Genomic DNA, 26179 nt, shown 5'->3' with positions numbered 1-26179 from the left:
GGGAAAAGCCAATCGAAGGAAAAGTAAAACACCAAAAGTAAGCCAAAATGAGCAGGAATACAAATCATATCTCAATAATAACCTTGAATGTCAATGGCCTAAATTCAATAATCAAAAGACATAGACTAGCAGATTGGATTAAAAAGAAAGACCCAACAATATGCTGCCTTCAAGAGACTCCTCTCATAGAAAAAGACATCCACAGACTAAAGGTGAAAGGATGGGGAAAAACATACCATGCACATGGACCCAGTGAAAAAGCAGGGGTCTCCATCCTCATATTAGATAAAGTGGACTTCAAACCAAAGTTAGTCAGAAGGGATAAAGAAGGACATTTCTTACTGCTTAAGGGAAGCATAAAACAGCAAGATATAACAATTTTAAATATTTATGCCCCAAACAATGGAGCATCTACGTATATCAAACAAACCCTTCTCAATTTTAAGAATCAAATAGACCAAAAAACATTAATAGTGGGGGACTTTAACACACCACTCTCACCACTGGATAGATTCTCCAAACAAAAACTGAGCAAAGAAACTATAGAACTAAATAATACAATCAATGATATAGACTTAATGGATATTTACAGAATATTTCATCCATCACTGAGCAAATATACTTTCTTCTTAGCAGCTCATGGGTCCTTCTCCAAAATATACCATATACTATGGCACAAAAAATTCATTAGTAAATATGAAAAAATAGAGATCCTACCCTGTACCCTATCAGACCATAAAGGAATGCAATTAGAAATGAATGATAAAACAACAAACAAAAACTACTCATATACCTGGTGACTAAATAATATGCTACTGAATGATGCAATGATAACAGAAGACATCAGGGAAGAAATTTAAAAAATTCTTAGACGTAAATAAGAACAATGACACAACATATCAAAATCTCTGGGACACTATGAAAGCAGTACTAAGAAGAAAGTTCATTGCAGTGAGCCCACACATTAAAAAAATAAAAAGTCAACAACTGAATGACCTAACATTACACCTCAAAGCCCTAGAAAAAGAAGAACAGATCAACACCAAAAAATAGTAGAAGACAGGAAATAATTAAAATCAGAGCTGAAATCAATGAAATTGAAACAAGAGAAACAATTCAAAAAATTGACAAAACAAAAAGTTGGTTCTTCGAAAAAAGGTAAACAAAATTGATAAAACCTTAGCCACACTAATGAAGAGAATGAGAGAAAAAACTCAAATTACTAGAATTTGTGATGAAAATGGAAAGATCACGACAGACACCATTGAAATACAAAACATAATTAGAAGCTACTCTGAAAATCTATACTCCAACAAAATAGAAAATATCAAAGACATCAACAAATTTTTAGAGACATATGATCCTCCCAAACTGAATCAGGAAGACATACACAATCTAAACAGATCAATTTCAAGCACTGAAATAGAAGAAGCCATCAAAAGCCTACCATCCAAGAAAAGCCCAGGATCAGATGCATTCTCAGTCAAATTCTACAAGACCTTTAAAGAAGTACTGATACCAATACTCCTCAATAGTATTTCAGGAAATAGAAAAGGAGGGAACACTTTCAAATTCATTCTATGAGGCTAGTATCACTCTGATACCAAAACCAGACAAAGACACATCAAAGAAAGAACTTCAGACCAATATCCCTGATGAATATAGATGTAAAAATCCTTAACAAAATACTGGAAAATTGCATACAAAAATATATTAAAAATATCACACCATGATCAAGTGGGATTTATCCCAGGGATGCAAGGGTGGTTCAACATTTGGAAATCAATAAATGTAATTCACCACATCAATAGACTTACAGTTAAGAATCACATGATTATTTCAATTGATGTTGAGAAAGCATTTGATAAAATACAGCACCCCTTCATGCTTAAAACACTAGAAAAAACAGGAATAGTAGGAACATACCTCAACATTGTAAAGGCTATCTATGCTAAGTCCACAGCCAACATCATTCTTAATAGAGAAAAACTGAAAGCATTTCCTCTAAAAACTGGAACAAGACAGGGATGCTTACTTTCACCACTTCTATTCAACATCGTCCTTGAAACACTTGCCAGAGCAATTAGACAGACCAAAGAAAGGGATACGAATAGGAAAAGAAGAACTAAAGCTGTCACTATCTGCTGATGACATGATCCTATATTTAGAAGATCCAAAAAACTCCACTAGAAAACTTCTAGAACTAATAAATGAATTCAGCAAAGTAACAGGATATAAAATCAATACGCGTAAATGTAATGCATTCCTATTCATAAGTGATGAATCCTCTGAAAGAGAAATTAGGAAAACCACTCCATTCACAATAGCCTCAAAAAAAAAAAAAATACTTGGGAATTAATCTAACAAAAGAGGTGAAAGACCTCTATAATGAAAACTACAGAACACTAAAGGAAGAAATTGAAGAAAACCTTAGAAGATGGAAAAATCTCCCATGTTCTTGAACAGGCAGAATTAACATTGTCAAAATGGCCATTCTACCAAAAGTACTATAAAGATTCAATGCAATTCCAATTGAATCCCAGTGACATTCCTCATAGAAACAGAGAAAGCAATCATGAACGTCATCTGGAAGAACATAGCCAAAACAATCCTGAATAGAAAAAGTGAAACAGGAGGTATCACAATACCAGACATTAAACTATAATACAGAGCAATAGTAACAAAAACAGCATGATATTGGCACCAAAATAGACAGGCAGACCAATGGTACAGAATAGAAGACACAGAGACAAAACCATATAAATACAGTCACCTCATACTAGACAATGAGCCAAAACCATACAAAGGAGAAAAGATAGCCTGTTCAACAAATGGTGCTGGAAAAACTGGAAATCCATATGCAGTAAAATGAAATTAAACCTCTACCTCTCACCCTGCACAAAACTCAACTCAAAATGGATCAAAGACATAGGAATTAGACCAGAGACCCTGCACCTAATAGAAGACAAAGTAGGCCTGAATCTTCATCATGTTGGCTTAGGATCAGACTTCCTCAATAAGACTCCCAAAGCACAAGAAAACAAAGCAAGAATCAATAAATGGGATGGACTCAAACTAAAAAGCTTTTTCTCAGCAAAGGATACAATCAAGAATGTGACGAGAGAGCCTACAGAGTGGGAGAAAACCTTTTCCACACACACTTCAGATAGAGCACTTATCTCCAAAATTTATAAAGAACTTACAAAACTTTACAACAAAAATACAAAGAACCCAATCAATAAATGGGCTAAGGAACTGGACAGACACTTTACAGAAGACACACAGGCAATTAATAAATATATGAAAAACTGTTCAACATCTCTAGTAATTAGAGAAATGCAAATTAAAACAACTAAGATTTCATCTTACTCCAATTAGAATGGCTTTTTATCAAGAACACAAACAATAATAAGATGTTGGCGTGGATGTGGAGCAGCCCCTCTGGAAAGCAATATGGACTTGGAATGGACCCACCTTTTGACCCAGTCATCCCACTCCTCGGTTCATACCCAAAGGACCTAAAGTCAGGAAACTATAGTAACACAGCCACATCAATGTTTATAGCAGCTCAGTTCACAATAGCTAGATTGTGGAACCAACCTAGATGCCCTTCAACAGATGAATGGAAAAAGAAACTCTGGTATATATATACAATGGAATACTACTCGGCCATAAAGAAGAATAATATGGCATTTGCAAATAAATGGATGGAATGGAGAATATCATGTTAAGTGAAATAAGCCAAGCCCCAAAAACCAAAGGCTGAATGTTTTCCCTGATAAGTGAAGGATGATAATATAATGGGGGTGGGGGTGGGGAATGAGAGAATAATGGGGAACTTTAGAATATGTAGAAGAAAATGAGAGGGAGGGGGGTATGAAAAATGGTGGAATGAGACAGACATCATTACCCTATGTACATGTATGATTACGTGAATGGTATGAATCTACATCATGTACAACCATAGAAATGAAATGATGTACCCTATTTGTGTACAATGAATCAAAATGCAGTCTGTAAAAAATTAAAAGCTAAATAATAAAAAACCATAAAAAATAAATAAAATTGATAAACCCCTTAGCTACATTAATGAAGAGAAAACAAATCATTAAACCTTGTGATGAAAAAGGAAATAGCAAGATTGATGCTACTGAAATAAAGAAGATAATTAGAAAGTATTTTGAAAATTTATACTCAAATAAAATAGAAAATCTTGAAGATATGGACAAATTTCTAGAGACATAAGATCCACCCAAACTGAATCAGAAGGACATATATAATTTAAACAGATCAATTTCAAGCAATGAAATAGAAGATTATATCAAAAAAGCCTAAGAACAAAGAAAAGCCTAGGACGAGATGGATTCTCAGCAGAGTTCTATAAAACCTTCAAAGAAAAATTAACACCAATATTCCTCAAATTATTTCATGAAACAGAAAAGGAGGGAACCATTCCAAACTCATTTTATGAGGCTAGTATCACCCTGATACCAAAACCAGACAAAGACACATCAAGAAAAGAAAACTTAAGACCAATATCCCTGATGAACATAGATGCAAAAATTCTCAACAAAATTCTGGCAAATCGCAAACAAAAACATATTAAAAAGATAGTGCACCATGATCAAGTGGGGTTCATCCTAGGGATGCAAAGTTGGTCCAATATACAGAGATCAACAAACGTAATACATCACATCAATAGACTTACAGACAAGAATCATATGATTATCTCAATAAACACAGAAAAAGCATGTGACAAAATACAGCACCTCTTCATGTTCAAAACACTAGAAAAACTAGGGATAGGAGGAACATACCTCAACACTGTAAAAGCTATCTATGCTAAGCCCAAAGCCAACATCATTCTAAATGGAGAAATTTGAAAGCATTCCCTCTAAAAACTTGAACAAGATAGGAATGCCCTCTTTCACCACTTCTATTCAACACTGTCCTTAAAACTCTAGCCAGAGCAATCAGACAGTTGAAAGAAATTAAAGGAATACAAATAGGAAAAGAAGAACTCAAACTATCACTATTTGCCCACAACAGAATTCTATATTTAGAAGGTCCAAAAAACTCCACCAGAAAACTTCTAGAACTCATAAATTAATTCAGCAAAGTTGCAGGATATAAAACCAATATTCATAAATCAAATGCATATTTATACATAAGTGACAAATCCACTGCAAGAGAAATTAGGAAAACTACCCATTCACAATAGCCTCAAAAAAAAAATTGGGGAAATCAATTTAACAAAAGAGGTGAAAGACCTCCTCAATGAAAACTACAGAACACTAAAGACAGAAATTGAAGAAAACCTTAGAAGATTGAAAGATCTCCCATGCTCTTGGACTGGCAGAATTAATACTGTCAAAATGGTAATACTACCAAAAGTGTTATACAGATTTAATGCAATTCCTATTAAAATCCCAATGACATTTATCATAGAACTAGAAAAAGCAATCATGAAATTCATCTGGAAAAAATAAGAGATCCTGAATAGCCAAAATGATCCTTAGCAAGAAGACTGAAGCAGGAGGCATCACAACACCAGACCTTTAACTATACTACAGAGCAATAGTGATAAAAACGGCTTGGTATTGGCACCAAAACAGACAGGTAGACTAACGATACAGAATAGAAGACACAGAGACAAACACACATGAATACAGTTATATCATACTAGACAAAGGTGCCAAAAACATACACTGGAGAAAAGACAGCCTATTCAACAAATGGTGCTGGGAAAACTGGAAATCCATACGTAGCAAAATGAAATTAAATCTCTATCTTGCCCTACGCAAAAATCAATTCAAAGTAGATCAAAGACTTAGGCACTAGAACAGAGACCCTGCGCCTAACAGAAGAAAAAGTAAGCCTAAATCTTCATCATGTTGGCATAAGTATCTGACTTTCTTAACAAGACTCCTAAAGCACAAGAAGTAAATCAAGAATCATAAATGGGATGGATTCAAACTAAAAAGCTTCTTCTCAGCAAAGGTAACATTCAGTAACATGAAGAGTCTACAGAATGGGAGAAAATCTTTACCACATGCATCTCAGATACAGCACTAATCTCCAGGATATTTAAAGAACTCAAAACACTTAATACCAAAACAACCAAATAACCCAATCAAAAAATGGACTAAGGAACTGAACTGACACTTCACAGAAGATATACAATCGATCAACGAACATATGAAAAAAATGTTCAACATCTCTAGCAATTAGAGAAATGCAAATCAAAACTAAGATTTTACATCACTATAGTCAGAATGGCAACTATCTAGAATACAAGCAATATTAAGTGTGGGTGAGGATGTGGAGAAGAAGGAACACTCATACAATTGAAAACTGGTGCAACCATTATGGAAAGCAGTATGGATATTTCTCAAAAAACTTGGATGGAACCACTATTTGACCCAGCTATCTCACTCCTTGGAAAGGACTTAAAATCAGAATACAACAGTGATACAGCCACATCAATGTTTATAGCAGCTCAATTCATAATAGCCAAACCATGGAACCAACCTAAATGCCCTTCAACAGATGAATAAAGAAAATGTGACACATATACACAATGGAATATTACTCAGCTTTAAAGAAGCATGAAATTATGGCATTTGTGGGTAAATGGATGGAGCTGGAGAATATCATGGTAAGCAAAATAAGCCATCCCAGAAAACCAAAGGCCAAATGTTTTCCCTGATAAGTGGATGCTGATCCATAATGGTAGGGGGGATGGAGGAACTTTGGTTTGTGCAGTGCAGGGAAGGGTGAGGAAGGGGTGTGGACAGTGGAATGAAAGACATTATTACCCTATATACATGTATGATTACACTACTAGTGTGACGCTGCACCATGCAGCCAAAGGAATGAGAAGTTGTGCTCCATTTGTGTATAATGTGTCAAAATGCATTCTACTACAGCAAATTAAAAAAAAAGAAAGCATGCTATTTTTCTAATCTACAATCCACGGTTTCCATATTATCTTAAATCTTAAATGAAACAATGAACTGAAACATACTTATGGATGTTATTTTTTAAATGCTTAGTGAATGGAAATGCTTGAGTAAATCACACTTATGAAAGGGGATAGAAAAATAACTGCAAAACAATATCTAATGTATCTTAGAAATGGGGGGAAATCAGTATAGGTATAAAATTCTACTGACGAAGTTGTTTTACACCTTACCACTTAAGCAAAGCTTTTTCCTCCCTAAAATAAACATATTAATCAAAATAGATTAAATGTCACCAGTCAAGAGAACAGACACGCTCCACCCTACAAACTGAGGGTTTAAAAAAAAAAGAATGTGAGGAATCTAATGAGATCAAAACAAAGGAATTGATAAAGTAAACAGCAGAGACTTTCTATGCCATTTTCAAATTCCAGTTTATAAATTACCTATCTGAATAACTTGTCTAAGATTATGAAGATAAGCAGACCCATAGATGGGCCTAAAGTTAATATTCTCTCTCATTCCTCAGCCTGGGAATATACAACATGAACATAACCATATGCTCTTTTTCCAACCCTTTCTTCGAATATATTATTTGCTTACTCAGTTGACAAATTCTTAATTGTTATATTTTTCCCTTTAACTGGAGAATAGATAAAACAGCCTTTTCTGATTTATAACTATATCATTTCAGAAAATAATTAGGTTAAACTCAGTGAAAAAAAATTCTTATAACAATCAGAGGAACAGAAAGATTAAATAAATTATTAATTTTTTTTACTATAAAAATCAGAGTAAAACTGTACAAAGTATAGTCCAACAAAATGAACTCAAATATTCATGTTAGTTTGAAATAAATATATTTAGTGCTCATAAAATAATAAAAAGTCACAGTTCAATAAAGATTCAGTAGATACCCAGTTTCATTTTAAAAACCATACTCTTTCATTTCTAAAACATTTACTCTAGCAATTCATCGTCTCAGTAAGGTTCTCCCATAAATAAAAGTAGCTGATTCAATTTTGGATATTCTGAATTGGTAAGGGAAATACATATTTCTATAGAGCTGTCCAGCAAAATTTAAAATTTGCATCTAGGGGTGACACAAAGCTATAAAATTCACTTAAGTATACTTAATTTTGCCTTAAATGGAACCTCCTCAGCATTAATATACAAATTCATATAAGATTGCTCCATGATTCCATACTTAGACTGATCTAAGCTTGAAATTTAGTATTTAATGTGCATATACATTTATTATACATATATATACATATATTTATATTTATATGTGTATATGTTGTGCACACACACACACTTTCTCTCTCTGTTTTCCTATCATTAAAACTAGAAACAGGATTTTCCTTTCTTCTTTATAGCTCCTGGTCTTTCTTCTTTATAGCTCATTAAATTAACTGAATTACCCAGCAGATAAATTGTTCAAGTTTATACAACCATTCAATGTCAAAGTCATTTCTAATTTCCCAAATTTTCAGAAATTTGAAATATTAATCCAACTGAGTTTCCAAACAATAATATAGAGCTCTATTAAACAAAATAAACAATGGTAAACTCTAAAGGCTGTACATATGCAAAATAATTTAAGAAATCCTCAAAAACTAATGGCTTGTGTCTCCATGGGATAAATACCAACATATTCAGGAGATAAGATACAGATTAAGTAGGATTAATTAGATTTTAGACTATGAAAAGAATCAGAGTAAATCTATACAAATCATAGTCTATCAAAATGAACTCAAATATTCATGTTAGTTCTATACAAATATAGTGCTCTGAAAACAATAAAAATTCAGTTTCATATAGAGTCAATAGTTACCAAAATGGGAATCAAGGATTCAAGGCTGAGGAGGTGAAGTGGGAGAAGGGGATGTGAGGGAAGGCTTTAGTGTATAGGCCGGGACAGATGCTTTCACACTCAAGAGGTCCCACTTACAGCAGATCAACTAGCAGGAAGTTCCCAGACCTCCCAGCACAAGTCCATCAGAAAAATCACTTCCTACCTTTTCTATCCTTCCAAACTTGAGATAACTTCTCTAGGACAGGATTCACTTCATCACTCTTTCTTGCCATGCCCACTCCTGACCTTCTTCCAAAATCCCATCTTACTGACAACCCATTTAGAAGTTTCTCCATTGCTCAGAATTTATCCAACAGTTGCAGAATAAGAGAATAAAGTTGCTAACTTTAAAATTCAAATCCAAGGAACCAATCATCTATATTTAGCTTATAAGCCCAAAATCTTGTAAGGAGATACACAACTTTGTAATTTCTTTTTAAAAGAATCAAGAATGCTAACAAATTTATGATTTAATAACTAAAAAAGCAAAAACAGAGTATTATTAAAAAACAACAAACCAAAAAGTTAGTGGTTAAGTGAATATAATACTGAAATAAATGTGCTGAGACAATGAGGGTCAATGCATGCTGTATGGAAATATCACAGTGAATTCCATTAATAGGTACAACTAATGTGCTAATAAAATAAACATTAAAAATGAAATTGATTTAATTTTAAATATATGCTGTGATTCACAAGCCCTATGTTAATTATCAGAAATGGAGATCAGACATTTTGTAACACATGATTATTTAAAAAAAACATAAATGACGTTCTTTTTCTTTGTACAGTTATTTACTAAATCTAGGGGCTTGATTTCTCTATCAAATAGTTATAAGTTTTATTTAAATAAATCTACTCAAGTAGTAAATAAAATTTTTCCTTCAACTTCAAAGTCACAGGTGAGTCCCTTAAAAGAAGGGTAAGAACACTAAGTGAAAATTCATGCTATTATGGAAACATGGAAATTATCAACTACTAGTACTATTAACATACCATGAAGTTTCACAAAATGGGCAATGAGTTAACAATTTAAGAATAAATACAGCTCTGAGATAATGCTTTCTGTTTTTAACACCTGAAAAATTCAAATAGTGTTAACAAGTGTTTAGATAATTTATCAGGTTAGGTAAAGTAGTTATCACTATCATTTTGTAACACCCCTGAAATCAGAACTCTGCCTGCTTGGATCTCACCATCCTCTCAGATTTATCACAAGGGAATGAAAAGCAGAAAACGAAGAGGCCAGAAAACCCAAAGAACTGTCTAAGGAAAACTGAAGAATGGCGATTGTCCATATACTTGGCAAAACTAATTCTGTAGATGTCATGGAAGTCACCTTACAAATTCAACTTCTGAGCATAACATGGACAATAGGCCAAATTTCACAGAAGTAGGCCCCCACTGAAATTACAATTGTAGGTCATATTATCCATCAATCACAGGGACATCCATGATGTCCCTTCACATTTTGAGTGCCACTAGGAGAGTTAAAAAACAAACAATTTAAAAGCAAGCTCTAAGAATATAAACATTTTCTAGAAAAATAAAGGAAAAGACCTACAATTATGAAGGAATTAATGTCCATGAATGTTCCCTGAAGCTCTAAGTAGAAAAGCCTCACAGACCTGAATGACAGGAAGGATCTGTGCTTGAAAACAAAGGAGTAATTTATCGGGGTAATAAAAATTCATTGTGAAGACACTAAAGTCAAACCAACTAAAAGGAACAAGAGACAAAGCAATGTCCTCGAGTTTTGGGCCCTAGGAGCTAAGGCTTCAATGAGCACTAATTATGTCTGGTTAGAAAAGTGAATTAAATGTTTTCTTTTAAACTTTTTAAAAGAAGAACATTTTAATGAACCAAGTGTTCTGAACTATTTCCCAAAATTAATCTTAGTAATTAAAGAATTGATTATACAAGTTTTTGTTTGTGTTTGTGAATATGCCCTGCATAATAGTGATGAAGGCTTATTTTGAAGATAGTTTTGGGCTTCCCAACATGCCTCAGAAATTGAGGCATGAAATGCAGAGCATAAAAATATGTAGGTACCTCTGTTGGGTCTGGGGTGTTCATAACTGAGAATGTTAAATACTTTCAAGAAACTGGCAAAGCCACATTTTTTAGCTTATTTATTTTTGTGGTCTTCACTGTATTTTTTTTTTTTTTTTAACATCTAAGTTAGTTTTATTTCCAAAGGAACTAAGGATGTTCTACTTTGAAACTCATCTTGAATCAAAGCCTCATTCTAAGAGTAAAGGTCCAAAACAGGAGAGATGATACTAATCTGAGAACAAGCTATTTTGTTTTAGTGGTATTTGTTCACTAAAAGCACAAAAACCACGTGCAATAATGTGTTAAATCCAGAAGTCTACAGATAATGACGACTCAATATAACTCTGATGTTGGAGGTGTACATGAGGGCAGAATGACAACAAAGCAAAGAGGAGGTAACACTGTCAAGTGTATACATGGCACAGGCATTCAGCTTGGTCCCTGAGTCCTAGGCTGGCTGGAGAATGACCTTCCAGTAGTCTCAGACTCAGGAAATTAGCCCGTTGTGGTGACCTTTGAGTGCAGCTCTTGATTTCAGGACACAGCCACATCTCTGAAGCTCTTTCCTCTGCAACCCATTCTAGTAGGTTTTTTCAGCACACAACCCACCCAGACAAAATCTAGAGGGGCCCCATGAAAGTAGTCATAGAGGTAGGCCAGTCATATAAAGGATGCTTTGGAAAATAATTCCCTGAATCCATTGTGCTAAAGTTATTTCATTGTTCATCTGTTCTTTTGGTTATAAATATGTAATAAAAAATCCAAGAAAATTATTACTTCATTTGGTAATTAATGTTTACAAATGGGCTAAAGATTTTGATAAGGGACATAATAAAACTGGATCTTGGTAGTAAAAAAAATACAAGTTTTTTCCCTATTTCTAAAAATGCCAAGAAGGTATACAAAATTCCAAAATTAAACAAAATAACTAATATTAAATTTAAAATTTGTAGAAAGTTCACTTTTTAAATAACATAGCAAAGTGGGTGAGGTGTGGGGTTGGTGGTAGCAGAGATCTGCCCGGGTGAGGAAGAGTATTTGATCACTAATATTGTTTAGATTTCTGGAACATGAAGAAAAGGAAGGTCAGTTTTTAGGACTCCTTCATTTTGTTATTGTTTTTGAATTCTCTGTGGACAATGCATCCTTACTACATACTCTAGGCAACCTCTTTTTACTGGCCTTTCCTTGACACCACTGTCAAAGAGTTATCCAAATTTAGCTGTTGTGGCTTTTATATTCATTGTGCAAACTTCTTCATACAATTAAAGAGTATTTAAAAAAATATGTGGCAACTAACTGATGTTGTTAGAAAAATTGGATAAACTAAGATGTAAAAGGGAAAAAAGAAACTTCCTCTCAGTTAGTAGTTAAGCATACACACTGTAATATATATACAAGTACTTTAAAAAATCCAGGTAACAAAATCTGGCCTGTATTAAACATTAGTTTCATAGTCATCTAGGTTCTTTTCAAACAAAAATAAAATGAAAGAGTCCTTAAATTTAAATATTTAAATAATAGTTGGTATTCCAAATAGCCTATATATGAAAATAACTTTATAGGGCTGGGCTTGTGGCTCAGTGGTAGAGTGCTTGCCTAGCACATGTGAGGCCCTGGGTTCGATCCTCAGCACCACATTAAAAATAATAGTAAAATGAAAGTATTGTGTCCAACTACAACTAAAAAAAATATTTAAAAAAGAGAAAATAACTAAAAAATAATAAATATTGAAACAAGTATCAAATTTGCAATGGTAGTTGAACTTTATATTTTTATTAAATAATTTTCTATTTATTCCTCAGTAAGAACTTTTCAGTTCAACAAACAGAAGACATTTTGCAAAAAGGTTTAAGATAAATCTATAACTGAGTCATGGCTTTCCCTCCTGATGTGCCCTGCTATTGTAAAGGCATGATTCACAAAGAATATTCAGACTGTTTCTACCACTGCTCATCCAAAAATTCATTAAATCAGTCATTTCTCACTCCTGTCAAAATGTGGGTACAGAAGCAAGAAGAGTGAAACACCATGGGAACCTATAATGAACTTATCAGGTATCATCCACGTTAAATGAAGACACAAATCAGTACCAAGTTTCTGCACATTTTACTCATATTTTCCACATTAAATTAACTTGAGAGGTTGATGTGGTTTCTCACCTTTGATTCCATCCTGTTTTTCCCTATTGCCTACTATAAGAAGGTCATTTAACAATCTGAGGAAAACAATGGTAGGCTACATTTGACAGACATGACTTCCACATCTCGTATTAGTTTACCTTAGCCTGTACTTCAGAGTTCTATTCATAACTCACTGAACACAGATGAAAATCAACTAGACTAAGTACCTAACAACATTTAAGATATTCTTTCATTTACTTTACCTTAGCAATTCTTTAGTAGTGGCTATGAGCATCTGCATCTAGGCCAGGGATACTCCATCTGTTTTCTAACTCCAACACCACATGGAGAGGACTCAGTTTTAATGAACACAGTGACAAACTAAAATAATCATAGCCAAAGCTGGGTTTGGGGGATGAGAGTATTGGAGATAGGGAAGTGTCAGATCCCTGAGTACACAGCAGAAGGATAAAATAGCTCCACTCTCCATCTAGGATTGTTATTTATACTGCTTCTAAAAATTAAAAATTATTTTACCAGTGGGAATGATCAAGCAAATAATCTTAGAGAAAATCCTTCATTTTTCTTTTTTAACAGGCTAAGTAATCCCTATTTCTTTTTTTTTTTTTCAACATTTACTTCCCAACCTCCTGCTTCTTACATCCTTACTAAAATGCTGAGGGAGGGGAGAGAAATCAAATGAGGATGGACAAGATCCAAATGTGAATTACTTTATACATCTTAAAAATGTAATGTATCTCTTAAAATTCATAGTATTATATTAAGAATTTAAGAAAAAAATCCATCTTACTCAAAACACCATTCAATAGACTCGCCAACAAGTAGTAGATACGTTCTAATTGTTTGTCATAACCTACTTTTCCCTTTCTAGGTACTCTGTATTTATCACAACATTTTGGCTTTAGTTCCTATGTGCATTAGATACTATAAATTATATCTTATTTTTGAGATTTATGACAAGCACTTTTGGTGTTTCCCTACGAACTTTAGTGGCATTTTTCCAATTGTCAATACCACTGATTAAAGTTAACTCCAGCAGTAAGATTAGTTAAGAAACTGCTTTTCCAGGCTGTATCAAGGCACTGATCCTTATTGCTGTGGACAGGACTTCCCTGCCAGTTTTACTCTTGCATAAGTTGTACAGCCTAGTGATAGAGAGTTCCTATCTACACAGTTGGCTGAGAAGAATGCCACCTAGGCTAGAACAGAAGAACTGATTCATACAGTTAACATTTCTTTTTCTTTGCTTTTAAGAAAAGAGGTGTTCATTGCAAGAGCTGGGGGGTGGGGGGAAATGTGAAGTCATCCATAGTTTCACCCCTGTGGCTTAAACTTCATTCAAAGAGCAGATACCACTGACAACCTTTCACGTTAAGTTTCTTTCCTTGGCCTAAATCTATCCAAGAACAATCTTGTTCATTTCCATGGATTCATTAATTCAATATTAATACATATCTGGGTGTTTCTTGTTTAAATCCATGAATATTCCAGCGTAACTCAGGATAAAGTCCATAGTTCTATCACTGTCCACTTTACTCCAGCCTTTCCATTAACTACTCTCTGGCTGCATGAGGAAACCCCACATTGTACTGTTCTCTGCTTAGAACATCTTCTCTCCTACCCATACCAGCAGCTAGCTCCCAGGTATCTTGCAGGGTCCGAGTCAATGAGGTGGTGGTGGGGAGGAGGCACAGTATATGAGTGCTTCCTCTATGCCAGGCACATACGATGTCTCAAAAAATAATCCACTGAAGTAATTTTATTATCATTCCTATCATATAAAAAATAAAGAACCTGGAGTCTTTGAACGATTAACAAATTTGATAGACTAAAGCTCCTACAAGATGGAACAGTGATTCATACTAAGTTGGAATGAAGAGTCCTTGCTCATAACCTTAGCTGGATGGTACCAGGCAGGTTTGCATATTAAATGCAAATAAATAGTCTTTACCTCCACAAAGAAATATTCTTTTTTAAAAACTTTAATACATGGCCCTTTATTTGCTTCTGAGAAGATCAGTAATATTCAGAATTTAATTAGAATTAATTTTTTTTTCCCCTCTAAAATAACAATCAGAATAATCATACTAATGACATTGTTCTAAGAAAACATTTACACTCTGGATAATTTTAACATGCTTAAGGATGAAAGACTGAAAATAATATCTTAGTAGGCTTAGACAAATAATATTGTGGAAAAACATAAAAGGATATGAAAGATCTCATTGTTCCTGTCATTTTAAATTGTGAAAATAAAAAATGCTACAACTAACTTGTGGTTTTTCTGTTATGACTGGAAAAATCACAGTTTTTACTTAGTGATTCAATACTTAAACGGATATCAAATTCTTTTGATTAAGGGAGTTCCACTGGGTTGGGGAATACAGCTCATTGACCCTGGGTTCAGCAAACAAACAAAAACAAACAACAGAAAACCCAAAAAAGAAAAAAGGAGTTACACCATATTCCATAATGGCCTGAGAGCTGGAGCACATGGTTTGAGTAAGAAATTAGTCTCCGAATGAGACTCATTATGCAATATTCATGGTTCAACCAAACGCGTCAGCAACATTCAAACCATCCTTAGTTCTTCCCTTAGAGAACAGGTCAACTGAAGGGTGGCTGGGCTGTCCTACATGTTTAGTTGCTACTTTAAAGAAGACAGGTTTGCTTTAAAACAGGATCTCACGTGAACTGCTCTCTGGAGCACATCTGTGTGGATAAGAAGTTCTTTCTTTTAACTCATTAGGTAATAGTTTAGCTTTGGTGTAAAAGATTCCAGATGTTTACTCTAACAGATTTTATAGACACAAGGGATTAATGTCAGACACAATCACTGGTTTTGGAGCAGGGCCAAACTGTGTTCATATGCTGTTTAATTATGTTGGCACTCCAGGCATTTCAAACATCAACAGAATTTCTCAGTTGATATTCCCATGTGGAATCCTGCTTTAAATAATTATAGAGGGGTAAATAAATTGGGTGCTGTACATGCTAATGAAATCTATCTGGCTTCTACTTTTAATGGCTTTGAAGGTTTTTATGAATTAAAAACCTCTTAGGCTTATAAATAGCAGATAACACAACCAAAACTGCCAGGAAGTATTTTCTTATGAATTCTTTGCAACACACAAATGTAGAGATTTTCATTCTCCTAAAAATTCATGTGTCCCTAGGGAACATTTGACTAAGCCATTAAAGATTCCCAGGAGTCCCAGAACTTGACTTTTGGATATACTTCTCCACATAATCAGTGCTAGAAGCTTATTTTGTATAGACATTCCAAAATTCCTTGCCTAGTGCTTTTGAACAACCTGCTATGAATATAAAACCATACCAACAGAGAATTATACTAATGACTCATATTTCTCCTGCTTCCTTTTAGGAAAAGTTAAGCATCAACAATACATAATATTCTGACATTTAAAAGTTTTATATGAGAAAATAAAAATAAGTAAATCATCACAAGAAAGAATGAACTGGCTAATAAAGTGCTATTTTGTAAAAAAGACCTTTTCAGGAAAACAATGGAAAAATTCCTAACGCAGAAATTTTCCAGATATAAAATTTCCATCCATCCCAAGACCATATGTTAGTTACTCCTTCCCTGGGATATGAGAAGTTTCTTTCATTTATTGTAGGTTGCTGACATTTTGCACATACACTTAAACTGAACACACAGAAATACATATTTCACTAAAATAACTCACATGTGATAATAAGAAAATTAAGGTATTTTGGTAAGTTTATTTGGAACACATTTATAAATACAACATACAAGTTAGATGAAATAAGTTACTGAAGCATCATCTCCTTAGCTATTTCAGATTTTTCTGAATAAGAACTTTTCAGTAATAATAGATGTAGTTTTACATTTGTGGCTGCTTTTGAAATTAACCTTCTTCTTTTCTTAAGCTCTCCCACTCCCCCACTCTGATCCCTTAAGCCCTACTAACAAGCACCTTTAGGGGCAGGCAGGCATTTCCTAGTCCTTTATTTAAGAATCTCTCAGACCATTACCTGTTAACCATTCTGACTGCCAACAGCAATAGTTCAAAACCTTAGGCCCTCACAACTTTATAGCTGCTCATGTCTCTGCAATCCATCTGACACACTGCCACCAAATTCTACATTTCCCTCAGCCTGGCACAAATCCTGTTTTTACCTCTACTGTGCATATGACAGAGGTTTAAACAGTTGCTGATTCAGTTCAGGAACTCTACACAGACTTCACACCACCAGGATGAGGAAGGATGGGTCCCAAGTGTAACACAAAGTACACTTTGAAAATTCAAGTAAGTGATACGGTTTAAAAAAACAAAACAAAACTGAACAATCTAGCATTTTGGGGTGTTAAAATTTAAAGGTCCAGCAGTTGGCAAAATTAAAGTAATCCAGAAATCTAGCATAACACAACTCCTCAAATTTGACACCCAAGATCTAGCAACTGTAATGTTGGCAAACTCAAAATAATACAGAAAGTACGTGGTTATTTTAAAATGCTATATTAATTTAAGGACTGGAAGAGTATTAAAAAACCCACAGACTTCAAAAAATGAGGAAAAAAGTCTATGAGTAAATTAATTTGACACTAAGCTACAAGATGTGAAATAAAGTTTACTAGATTGTAAACTCAGAAATTATATCACTGTAAAAAAAAACTTCATTTATACTGAAAGCATCAACACCTAAGTTGGTCAGAAGTCAACCATATTTAAGAAATGCCAAATCATCTACTACATCAACTTGATATTTCCAAGATAGTCTTGAAGGGTCTGTAAGTTATAGCCTGCTACTTGTTTATGAAAAACAGCCAGGCTCATTCATTTACATAATGCCCATGGCTGCTTATGTGCTATAGAGTGAGAGTTAAGTAGTTACAACAGAAACCAACTAGTCTTCAAAGCCTAAACAACTTACTATCTGACTCTTTATAGGAAAATTTTGTAGGCCTCTGACTGGTTGACATGGTAGAAGGTCATCCTGATGGTCCTGTTGCTCTAGCTGAAGATACTGGTTACATACCCAATCAGAAGGAAATATCTGGGAGGCATTTTCCTGGTTTCATGTTAATGAGCACAGAGTATTTAATGTTTTTGATAAGGATATACAACAGGGTGATTAAAATACGATGGTTACTTTTATTTTTAAAATTTTTGTAAAACTAGTACTTGCATGTATGTTTTCTACATACTTTGCAGTATTAATGTATAGAGAAGATTTGTAGTTTACAGATCATCTCTATGGTACTGAATACTCTAAAAACCACACTTGTGATTATTGAGTATTTAGTATGTTCTTTCTATAATCAACTCTAGAATACTTGTTGTTTTATTACTAAAGACACTAAAATACTATGTTTCTATAGGAAATAATATGTTAAAATAGTTATTATGTACTTCTGGGATTAAGATGCCTTAGATTAGCTGAAGAGTGGTTAATAGTTCAGGAACATAATAATCAAGCACAATCAGATATTTTATGTCGCTTTCTTTGGGCTATCATTTAGATATATTTTGTGATACACAACTAACCTTGAAAACCACTTGTTCATATTGTATGTATGAGGAAATATTTTTTGAGTCCTAACTTTGCTCCAGACATAATCCTGGAATTGCTTATCTATTATATTAAAATCAAATTTTGTGGAAAAAAAAGAAAAAATCACAGATGTCTGTTATAAGAGAAATATCAGTCACTCAAATAATCTCTTCTACATTTAGGGTCACGTGGGTTTTTGTTTCATACCTAATGTCTCATTATTGTGCCTATCATATTATTAACAGTGATGGAGAGCATCACAGGCTAGAAAAACAATGCTGTGTGTGAGAGTCACAAACTCAATACTGGATTGCAAAAAACACAGTCTATCTGACCTGGACAAGCAATTTTGAAAACTGATACCAGTGAACCCCATAGAACTTTCTCTGAAAATAAGTGTAAGTATATGGATTGGAGTCATTTCTGCTTCTGGGACTATAAACCATGAAAACCAAAATAGACTTACACTGTCACAGAAAAATGTTCTCCTGAATAAAGCATTCTTTTGATTATGGGGCAAAACTACAAACAATTATTTTATCATTAAGTGTAACTATACCAGTTAAATAACCATGTCATCTATCTCTTACATTTTAGAAAATGAATGAATTAAAATTAACTTTGACACAATTTAGAGATTTTGTGGTATAATCTATAATCCAAAAGAAATAAAATATCCTTTATATCATTTTTGTTTTTAAGCCTATCGACCTTTTTTTTTTTTAAATAGTATAAGCCTCTTTGTAAGTTGCCCTAAATCCTTTTTAAACAAAGTGAGACACAAATAACCAAACTAGCAAAGATTGACAAAAAAGTAAAACTGACAATCTGAATTCCATTTATTAACAAACACAAGGAGTTACCCCTGAGGAAGCCACCCAATTATATATTGGTTAGATAGTTGAATTAAAGATAAATAACTGCCAGGAGTATGCATCAGACAGTGTAGCTTCAGACTGATAGTTTAACCAGTAGGTAAAATTTTCCTCTAATTAAAATGGTAAAAATTTTAACCAAAAGGGAAACTTTATGTTTTAATATCATATGAAACTGCTAAGAAGATGGTCTTACTAAGAAATAAATCATTATGAAAATATTTTGGATCTGGAATTAAGGCCAATCATAAATACAGGAATAACTGATGAGTAACCAGAGATGCAGCATATAAACATGATGGCAAAAATATATTGTTTTGTTTGGGATGAGTACATGAAATATTAGAAGACAAGATATGAACATAATTTAGGCAGAAGTGAAGTGAAACATTTTGTCTCCTGAACTTGGGGCTGTGGTTTCAGCCACCAGAGGCCACTCTTTCCCAGAGAGACATAAAGTTCTAAGGTTCTCACTCACTGTTTGTTAAATGGATACAATAAAAGATACACATGTTGGCAATATTATTCTTTCTATCCAAAACAAATCTGAATATTGAGAAAAGTGGAGAGTAGAACTGAAAGTTTCCTGAGAGGCTAAAATGATGTTCATAATAGAGCTGAGTCAAGTTGCTGAGGGAATGGGGAAGGGATATTGTTCCCAGGGAGAAGAGAGATTTATGGAACAGCTAGTTGCCAAGCCCAGAGAGATAACGGAGAGAGCTGGAAAGGTTTCTGGATTTTTTTTTTATTTGTATTATAATTACAACCTCCTGCACATCCTTCAGTTCAAGACTACATAACAAATTGGTTTTTGTTTTTGTTTTTTCTCCAATTAGCTTTGCGTGTCAAACCTAAATTTTATGTACCAAATTTGGCTCTAAGGAAAGTAAATTAGCCAAGGCTCCTTCAGTGTTCAGTGTACATATCTACAAACAGAACAGAAAAAGACCTTAATCCCTCACAAAGCACACTCAGCAAATACCTTCCTCACTCACCCCGTCTTCCATATATTATAGAAAGAACCAACAATTCATGTTTCTAACCCATTAGTTAAGGGAGTGCCTCATTCTCTATTGCCACTAGCTAAAATCACAGGTAAAAGTAAAAAGTAAAAAAGTAAAAGTCACAATTTTATATATGTGACAAAGGGACAATTTAGCTTAGACCCTAAGAATACCAAGTGATCAAACATTTTTAAATTTCAAAGAAAGGGTATTCAGTAGCCCAGATATCCTTAGTAGTTTCTTTATGAAATACTTATTAGAGTACAGTTTTGTATTCCAACACATTGGCAATCAGTTTATCACACATCATTGTATCTTTTGGATATCTATTGACTTTCCCAACTACAAAGGCAAAATATATCACTATAGAATATTCAGAAAATAGAGAAGGCTTTGAGAAAATAAAATCACCTACAATCCCAGAGGAGATGAGAAAGAAGTTCTGGGTGAAATATATTTTACACACACACACACAGACTTAAATTTACACGTGGTTTCAACTTTTTTATATTATCATTCATCTACGTTCATCCCCAAATGAACTATCACCTTCCTGTCCCCTTTCCCAGTGAAATAAGTTCACTAAGAATCTGAGGCTGGGTGGGCCATGCTGTCACGATTTACTCTCTCTTTGTACCCTCTTTGATGCCTCTGCAGCATCTGCACTCTGACCACTCCTCTGCAAACATTCCAAGCTCCTCCCACCTATCTGGTCACCCTTTTCTGTCATCATTTTGGGTTGTTCTTTTTCAGGTTTACATTAACTACTGAATTTCTGGTTCCAAAGTCTATGCTTCTCGTTCTACCCTCTCCCCCTAGGCAACTAAAGTTGCTCTCATGGTATCAACTAATAACTACATGGCTGATGTGCCTAACACACAACAAATGCTAAAAAGATGCTGAATTTTATTAATGACTTAATATTAAAGACTTTTGACTCTAATCTCCACTAAGTTCTCATTTCCAAGGCCAGACAGAACCACACAGCAGAAACCTCTTATCTATCACAGTTGGGACAGGTAACTGGCTGGTTAATCATAAAAGCGTGTTAAAGCAGTGAATGATAAAAACAAGACAAATAAATATTTTATACATTGAATTTTAATCAAATAAATGCCCATTCGTTAGTCCATAATGTTAGAGTTACAGGCTTCTCTTTAAGTAAGTGCTGATTCTTCAGTGTCTTTCTTGACTAACTTGCAGTCATGGTGAATTATCTGTTCTTCAGTTTCTGTTTATCAACTTTATGAAGTATCACTAACAAGTCATACAATTCACCCATTTAAAGTTCACAACTTGATAGTTTTTAATGTATTCACAAATTGCACACTATCACTACAATCACTTTAGAACATTCTCATTACCCCAAAAATAAACCCCATATTCATTAGCACTCACTTTCTATTTCCCATAAAAGCCCTGGCCCTGGGCAACCATTCATTTCTTTTCTGTCCCTATGTATTTGCTTACTTTCAACATTTTATCTAAACAATAATCATACAATATGTACTCTTTTGTAACCTATTTCTTTTCCTTAGAATATAGTTTTTAAGGTTCATCTATGTTGAAGCAAATAATAGAACTTGTTTTTTTGATTATGTAGACAACTTTGTAGGTATGAAGTGATATCTCATTTTGGTTTTGCTTTGCAGTTTCCCTGAGGAACAATGTTAAGCATCTATTAATTGGCTTACTTCGCTATATCTTCTTTGGAGAAATAACTATTCAGATTCTTTGCTGATCTTCTAATCGGGCTAGAGTCTTTTTTATTGCTAAGCTGCAAAAGTTCTCATGTTATATAGACTAAAGTCTCTTCTCAAATAAATTATTTGCATCTTTTCCCATTACAGAAAAGTTGTCTTTTCACTTTGATGGTATCATTTGAAACATAAATTTTTAACTTTGATGACATCCAGTTTATCTATTTTTTTTCTTTGTTACTTATGCTTTTGGTATTATATCCAAGGAACCACTGTCTAATTAGTTTCAAGAGGATTTACCCCTAAGTTTGCCTCTAATAGTTTTATAATTTTACTTATTACATCTAAATATGTGGTCTATTTAATTTTAATATATGATATGAGATATGAGGGACCAAATTCATTCTTTTGCAAGAGGATACTGATAGATCCATAAACATGGGATGTCTTTTATTTAGTTCTTCTTTAATTTCTTTCAACAATGTTCTGTAGTTTTTAGTGTCTTTTATCTTTTGTGAAATACATTCCTAACACCTTATTCTTTTTGATACTATTATAAGTGAATTTTTTCATTTCATTTTCGGTTGTTCATTGCTAAAGTATAAGATTGTTGCATAGGGGTTGTGTATCTAGCAAAGTTGAATAGTTTAAATATATTTTTTTTTTTTTTTTTTAGTGGGCTCCTTAAGATTTTCTATGCATCAGATCATGTTATTTGCAAACAGAGGTAGCTGTACTACTTTTTTTTTTTTTCCAATTAGGATGCTTCAGTTCATTTTCCCCCCCAATTCTCCTGGCTAGAAATTCCAGTACAATTTTGAATAGAAGTGAAAAGGGTGGAAATCCTTGTCTTGTTTATGATCTTAGGAGGAAAGCATCCAGTCTTTTACTGTTAAGTATGATGTTAGCTTCAAGTCTTTCTTAGATGTCATTTTAGGCTGACACAGTTTCCTAGTTCTATTCCCAACTTGTTGAGTATTTTTAAGTGAAAGGGGATTAAATTTTTTAAATTTGTTCTAATTTGTTGCACATGACAGTAGAATGCCTTTATACATTTTGATAGATCATACATAAATGGAGTATAATCTCTCATTTTTCTGATTATATATATTGTAGGATCACATTGGTCATTAAATTTTGTCAAATGCTTTTTCTACATCTATTAAATGATCATGTAATTTTTGTTATTTCTTCTGTTTATGAATTATAATAGATTGGCTTATTTTTGTGTGTTGAATCAACCTTGTATCTGTAGGAAAAGTTCCATTTGGTCATGGTATAGGGATCATTTTAATACACTGTTGGATTTGGTCCACAAGTGTTTGAACAACATTCATAAAAGATATTACTGTGGCATTTTCTTTTTTTGTGATGTCTTTGTCTGAATTTGGTATCAGGAATAATTCTGGCCTTACAGAATAAGCTGAGAAGGGGTTCTCCCATTTTCTGTTTTATGGAAGAATTCATGAGGAATTGGTATTAATTTTTCCTTAAATCTTGGTAGGATTCACCAGTGAAGCCATTTGGACATTGGTTCTTCTATGTGAGTATAGATTTTTATTCCAATAACATCATTAATCCTACCCATGAATGCAGAGCCCTCATGGCCCAATCACCTCTTAAAGGTCCCATCTCATAATACTGTTATAATGGTCATTGAATTTCAATATGAGTTTTGGAGGAGTCACACTCACTATAGCACAATGTGTCACAGCTCAAGAGCTGGACAAGCTGTTCTTATCAAGTTTTTGGATTGTCTAAAGTGTATCTGTTAGGTTTATTTGCTGTATACCCATAGGACAATTTCCAGTAGCTTTAAATAGTTTTCACCAGTTATGATTGCTCTGTTGGGGAGTAGGACTGTGGAACTTTTTGGGTTGCCCTTCTGAAAATACAGCTCCAGTTTCTATATTTTAATTTTATTTTTTATATGACAGTAGAGTATTTTTTGAAATATTATACATACATAGAATAAGTATAACTTGTTCCAACTAGGATTCCATCATTGTGGTTGTACATGATGTGGAATTACATTTGTCATGTATTTATATATGAGGATAAGTAGTTTCTGTATTTTAAGTGCAGAAAGAAGAAAAAGCTTTGGAAGTAACGGGAGTAAAAAAATTCCCTAGATTAAAAAACCTAACTCTGGGAGTTTTCAAGATGGTGGCCTAGAGGGTGGCTGCATTTCATGTTGCTCCAGGACTCAGGATTCAAAAGAGGAGATATTGAGACGCTTGGGACCAACTCAAAGCAGCCGGGTGACTCTCACCCCCTGGGGGGGCATCCCGGAGGGGACGGTGGTCCCGGAACGTAGGAAACTTTGTGAAGTAGAACTGCCGGCGAGACGCCCCTCCCCCCGCTGGAGCAGTGAACTCGGACAGCTGGGAGCGCCGTAAAGGAGGCCGCTCGGCACAGCGCTGGGACTCGGAGCAGCCACTGGGGCTCCGGCGGCTGCCCAGGGGAAGAGCGGCGAGGAGAACTGTGTAGACTCAAGACACCGGGGCCTGCCCTGAGGAGGAGGAGGAAGAGGAGCGGCCGCTTGGATTCGGGTGACTACACCAGAGCTACAGGCGGTTGCCAGAGAAGGGGCTGCGTGGCGAGCTGTTTGGACTCTGACCACTTTTGAACCCCGGGGCCTGCCCGGAGGAGTAGGAGAAGGAGCGTGGCGGGTCCTTTGGACTCGCAGTGACTGCATTAGCGCTCCAGGCGGCTGCTCAGAGGAGAAGGCGAGTGGTGAGTTGTTTGGTCTTAAAGTGACAGCTCCTGAACACAGGGGGGCTGCCTGGAGGAGAAGCGTGGTGGGACGCTTGGTCTTGAGTGGCCGCACTTGAGCTCCGGGCGGTGCCCAGAGGACCTGTGCAGCGGGTCACGTGGATTCAGAGCCACTCAGAGGGACTGCTCCTGAACACCCGGGGGGTTACCTGGAGAAGGAGGAGGAACGGGGAGGGTCACTTCGACTCGGAGTGATTGATTGCCCCGGGCTACGGGTGGTTGGTGGGAGGAGGAGGTACGAAGTGAGTTTCTTGGACTCCTAGTGACCGCACCGGCATACTGGGCGGCTGTCTGGAGGAAGAGGCCTGTGGCGGGTCTCTGGGACTCAGAGCGATTGTTCGGGGCCACAGGTGGCTGCTCAGAGGAGGGGCCACGCAGCCAGGTGATTAGGTGCAGAACAGGGTCCCAGGATCTAGGAGGCTTCTGGATGGAAGAGCCGCACAGAGATAGGCTTAGGGCGGAGCGAAGGTTCCAGGCCTGTGGGCAGATTCTCTGAGGAGGGGCAGCCTAAGGAGATTCATCTGCGAAGGGTGAGGCTCCCAGGCCCAGGAGGTAGGGCCGGGCCGCCTGGAAAGTTTGCAGAGGAAGGCAGCCCAGCCCAGGCAGTAGCTGTAAATTGAGGGGAACCTCTAGGAGGAAACTGACCAGCGAGACCTCCCCACTGGGTGAGTCTTCCCTGCCTGGTGAGGTTTCCCCACAAGGATGGTAAAACCAGAGACACAGGCCCAAACAGGCCTTGCCTCAGCCCGCAGCCTAGGTCCCCTTTGGATGACCATTGGTCAACAAGTGGAGGCACATCTGCCCACTAGCAGGGAATATACCCCACCTGAAGGCCACCACTCCTAGAGAGGCAGCTTCCTTGTGGAGCACCGCATCATCAACTTCCTCCAAGACTTCAGCCTACTGAAGGCTAAGAGGGGATATATATAGAAATCTTCAGGGACATTGTAAATCAACAGAGGAAATCTGCAATATCTCAGCGGTCCACTGATACCTGAACAATATGAGAAAACAAGGAAAGAAAATGCTGCAAACAAATCTAGATGTTACATCAATAAAACCCAATGACAGCATGGCAGAAGAAATGACAGAAAAGGAGTTCAGAATGTACATAATTAAAATGATCAGAGAAGCAAACGATGAGATGAAAGAGCAAATGCAAGCATTGAATGATCGCACCAATCGACAGTTAAAAGAGCAAATACAGGAAGCAAAAGATCATTTCAATAAAGAGTTAGAGATATTGAAAAAAAAACAAACAGAAA

General features: G+C 35.3%; 1 protein-coding gene across 2 annotated transcripts in view; it reads right to left on the bottom strand.

Annotated features, from left to right (window-relative positions):
* RASSF8 (Ras association domain family member 8) overlaps positions 1–26179 on the bottom strand; it is a 142086-nt gene that overhangs the window by 44211 nt on the left and 71696 nt on the right. The window lies entirely within an intron of this gene.

The sequence above is a fragment of the Sciurus vulgaris genome (assembly GCF_902686455.1).
Source record: "Sciurus vulgaris genome assembly, chromosome: 5".
Taxonomy (NCBI): domain Eukaryota; kingdom Metazoa; phylum Chordata; class Mammalia; order Rodentia; family Sciuridae; genus Sciurus; species Sciurus vulgaris.
This window is presented reverse-complemented; position numbering and strand designations above follow the sequence as displayed.